Here is a 5,331-nt window from a genome sequence, read left to right on the forward strand (position 1 = left end):
AAGAGAACTCCCTTGCTTTACAGTAGATGCCTATCAGCCCTATGTGTAAGACCCCATCAGCTAAACCTTTAATTTATAGATGGATTGAGTAAAGTGATTTCTAGTGCCAGGTTGCAACTTTATACAGAGTCTGCTGCAAAGCAGTTTGAAGCATGGCAAGGTCCATCACAACTTAGAAGCCAAATTTGGAGGAATCACCCATGTTGTACTGGTTCTGAAAACAGGAAAGATGCACAATTTAATGGTCATGATTTCTTCCATGGCATCACTTTAGCACTGTTGTACACTTTTGCTTTTGGCAGAGTCAGAAACTGTGTGGAGGCTATGAGTGTTCATTGCATAAAGTTGTGAAGATGAAGCTGGGTTGCATTTTGAGACCATCAGATGTTGAAATACCCAAGCTATGGGACATCTGCCATGGAAAGCTACATACATGGAGTGGAAGTAGCAAAGGAGAGACATGTATGAAAAGTTGCAGTGTTAAAGCTATCTAAGTCCTTTGAGAATGAAGCCCCATGTATCTGAGACAGGGCAACAGTATTTGGTGTTTGCCCTGCTGAGTTTTAGTCTTGCCTTGGTCCAATCTTGCCTCACTGTGTCCATATTCCGCTACTTCCTTTCTTTATTAAAATTTATTTTCTCACACAATACACCCCAAAATACAGTTTCCCCTCCTTCTACACCTTCTCTGTACCTCTCTCCCCCCTAAATCCCCTCCTCCTTCATTTCTGTTCACTAGAGGGCAGATATCCCAGGCATATTAACAAAACATAACACAACAAGTTATAGTATGATTAGGCACAAATTCTCATATCAAGGCTGCATTAGGCAACCCAGGAGGAGGAAAAGGATCTAAGAGTAGGGAAAATAGTCAGAGATACTCTTACTCCCACAAACACATCAAGGTAAAAAAAACACAGCATGTGTGCAGAGGACCTGGCACAGACCCATGCAGGACCCATGATTGCTGCGTCTGTCTCTTTGAGCCCCTTTGGTCCCTGCCTAGTTGATTCTGTGGACATGTTCTCCTGGTGTCCTTGACCTCTCTGGGTCCTACAGTCCACCCTTATGCAGGGTTCCCAGAGTTCTAGCTAATATTTGGATGAGGATCACTGCATCTGCTCCCATCAGCTTCAGGAGGAGTCCTCTCTGATGACAATTGGACTGGGTACTAATCTATGATAATAGAACATTGTTAGATGTCAATTCATTGACTTTTTTCTTTTTGGTCAGTTGTATTTGGTTCTACCCTAGTTCTCTGAGCCATCCCTGGTTCCTGTTCATCCAAGCAGTGTTGGGCATGGGTTCCCTCTTTGATCTTGGGCCTCAAGTTAGTTTAGTAATTGGTTGATTACTACACAAATTCCAAGACACCATTACCCCAGAATATCTTGCAGACAAGGTAAGTATGGGTTGAACATTTTTGTGGCTAGGCTGGTGTCCCATTCCCACCACTGGGAGCATTATATGGCTAGTTCAGGCTCCATATTCTCAAATATTTGGAGTCCTCATTAGAGTCACCCTGATAGCTTCCACAAAGTTTCTACCATACTAGGTTTCCACATCACCCCCTAATAGCTACCCTATTGCACTCACTTTTTCCTATATTCTCTCCCTCTGTCCCTCTCTTACTTGATATTTTCTGTTCTTGCCCCCAGTCCACCCATAAAATCAATTCTATCTCCTCTTTCCAGGGAGATCCATGCATTCTCCTGCCTCCACAACCATCCTGGTTGCTTATCCTCTCTGGGTCTGTGGATTATATTGTTGGTATTGTTTACTTGACAGCTAATGTCTAATTATAAGTGAATAACATATCACATTTGTCTGTGTGGTTCTGGGTTGCCTCACTCAGAATAATAAACAACTCAAGAAACTAGACATCAACAAATAAAATGGTTCAGTTAAAAAATATGGTACATAGCTAAACAGAATTCTTAATAGAGGTATCTAAAATGGCTGAAAAACACTTAAGGAAATGTTGAACATCCTTGGCAATCAATGAAATGTAAATCAAAATTACTTTGGTATTTCATCTTACAAAGATGAATGACACAAATGACAGATCATGCTGGCCAGGATGTGGAACAAGGGGAACACTCCTCCATTGCTGGTGGGAGTTAAAACTTGTTCAGCCATTATGGAAATCAATATACCAGTTCCTCAGATAATTGGGAATCTATCTACCTCAAAACCCAGCTATTACCACTCTTGGACATATATCCCCCAAATGTTTCTCCATCCTGACACAAATACACTTGCTTAACTATTTTCAAAGCTGGTTTATTCATAATTGACAGGACTTGCTATGTCTGTAAGAGATTGTGTTGATGATTGATGTGGGAAGGCTCTTCTAGTGAGTTGGCAGTATCTCTAAGCAAGTGGACCTGGGATGGATAGGAGAGCTGGCTGAGCACAAGACAGTGACAAAGCAAGTGAGAAGGCCAGGAAACAGTGTTTGCCTATTGTTTTAATCTTCATTTTCTATACCACAATGATGGATTGTGACCTGGCAGAATCAGCTAAATAAACTTACCTGAGATGATTTTGATTAGAGGATTTAATCACAGCAGCAGAAAAGCAAGTTAGAACAAAAAATGGAACACCAAAAGTGATTATGTTCCTGGGAAGAATCTGGGAATGTTGACCTTTAGAGGAATGTAGAAGATATCAGGACTTAAATGACAAAAGTCATAGAAAACTATACACAGAACTCAATAGGCTGTTCTTGTAGGATGAGGAAGATGAGACTCTTGAGAGTAATGCACAAAGAGGAGGTCAAGGTCATAGATTTTAGTGAGAAGTGGACTCTATGAAACATTAAGCTAGAGGTCATTTGTGTCTTATTTGGCCTAGAATCTTCCTTATTCTGCCCTTGCCCTGAGAAATTGAGTAAGGCCAAATTAAAAAGTAATGGGCTGATTTCTTAGATGGAATATTGAATCTGCTGCTTGCTTATTACTGATGACTCATTCAGGTCTACAGTGAAAAAAGCAATAATTTTTTTAGAAACCAGTGACAATGAAAAGGTAGTTTCAGATGGCAGTCATGTACTGAAACAGATAGGAATTTTCAAGGAGATCACCATTAAAGAGAAGAAAGCCTATCTAGGTACCCTAAGGGCTTCATGTTAAGCCTTCAATTAATGAGAGGATTAGGCAAAGTGATTCCTATGCCCAGGAAGCAGCTTCATACAAAACCTGCTGCAAGTGTTGTCCAAACTCTGCAAGGTCCATCTCAATTAAGAAGCCAAACTTGTGCTGGTTCTGGAAATAAGAAAGAATCAAAATTTCTGGTCATGGATTCCTGATCTGTGGTTTCAGTTTAGGACTTTTGCAGTCATCTATGTTTGGCAGAGTCAGATCCCCAGTGAGGATCCTGTGAAAGTTCATTGCTTGAGAAGCTTTGAGCATGAAGCCCGGGTTGCATTTTGAGACTACAAAATGTTGAGATACCAAAGCTGTGAGACGTCTGCCATGGAGAGCTGCATATAGGGAATGGAAGTAGCCAAAGAGATATATGAGAAATCTCAGGAAAATGAGACACCTAAGCTTTGAAACTGAAGCCTCATATGTCTGAGACAGAGCTGCTGGATTTGGTGTTTACCCTGCTGGGTTTCAGTCTTGCCTTGGTCCAGTCTTCACTCACTGTGTTCCACTTCCTCTTTGGGAATGGTAATGGGTATTCTGTGCCAGTGTATGTTGGAAAGATGTAACTTCTCTTCTGATTTTACAAGATGTCAGAGTCAAGGAATCACCTGAGTGTCCAAAGAGACCTTGAACATTTGAAATTGTTGGTGCTATTGAAGACTATGAGGATCATTGAAGATAGACTAAATGCGTTTTGATCACGGGGTGACCATAAGCCTATGTTCAGAATGTTTTCAATTGAATGAAAACTCTCCCAGATAGGATAATGTATTTGAATACTTCTCTCTCCTTGATAGCTTTCTTTTGGGTGCTTGGGGAACCTTTAGTAGGAAGAGTCCTTCTGGATGAAATTCCTCATTGGAGAAGGAATTTGAGTGTCTTTAGCCTCAGTCCATTTCCTATGAAGCTGTACCCCCAACCACAGCAACAACCTCTACAATGAGCAAGTCACCAGACACACACCACAGCATAATCACACAGACACCTTCCCAGTCAGCACAGACAATTTCTAATGTTATCATGCCTCTAGGTACAATTCTATTATCACCAAAGTCCGCCAACACTGGAATAGGATCATCAGTGTCTCTAGGCCTCAGAAAAACAAATAGGACCATGACAATACCTTCAACAGCATTAAGCACACCAGAGGATACCATCCTATCATCTGTAACTGGGACACCCACACTTCCTGAGAAGTCAGCTTTAATTCCACTCTCATTAACACTGGACAAAGTCACTGACACAAACAAACCTTTACCCATGACAAGTTTGGCAGTTACAAACACCTCTTCACCAACCACAGCCACCCTGAGGAAAACTGTTCACAGCAAAGTCCTGTCTGAGACTCAGGAAAATGACACTGCAACTGTTTCCCCAACCCTAGCAACAATGTCCACAATGAGCAAGCCACCAGACCCATACCACAGCACAGTCACACAGACATCTTCCCAGCCAGCCCAGATGGGCTCAAGCACAGGCACTGGTACAGCCCAGTCACCTGAGCATTCCACAGCCCTTGTCCTTAGCTCATGTTCTTTGTGTCTGGCTATCATGTCTTATACCACTGCTATACATGGTATCACTAAATCCCATAAGATATAGTTGAAGCAATTGATATTCAGTGCTAAGCCATTTTGTAACCTGAGTTTTTGTCCATTTTGTTGTTTTTATTTTTGTTTTTGAAGAGAAGTTTTCTCTGTGTAGCCCTGGCTGTCCTGAAAGTACCTCTGTATACCAGGCTGACCTAAACTCAGAGATCCAAATTATCCTGTGATTAAATGTTGGCCATCATGCCTGGGCTTTTTTGTTTTTATATTATTGGGTGATGGGCTTGTTGTATAGGTATTTCTACATGTCAAGCATATGCTGTTTTGCTGAGCTTCACCCACATCTTGAATTTTGTATTATGGCAGAATGTATAATTCTCTTTCCCAGGATGGCATACTCATGACATTAAAACTGCATGAGCCTTGTGAGTCATTCAATTGCAGCTGTGTGACATTCTTCCTACCTATTATGTTGGTTTTCAATTCTTTTGAGGAATGTGCATCTTTTGCTTGTATGCATGGATATGTACCACATGTGTGCCTGGTCCTCACAGCAATCAGAAGATAGTTTCACAACCCCTGAACTTGTAGTAATGGATAGTTGTAAGCCCCCATTTATGATGAGCCCAACTGTC

This window comes from Peromyscus eremicus, chromosome 6 (assembly GCF_949786415.1).
Source record: "Peromyscus eremicus chromosome 6, PerEre_H2_v1, whole genome shotgun sequence".
In the NCBI taxonomy this organism is placed as follows: Eukaryota; Metazoa; Chordata; class Mammalia; order Rodentia; family Cricetidae; genus Peromyscus; species Peromyscus eremicus.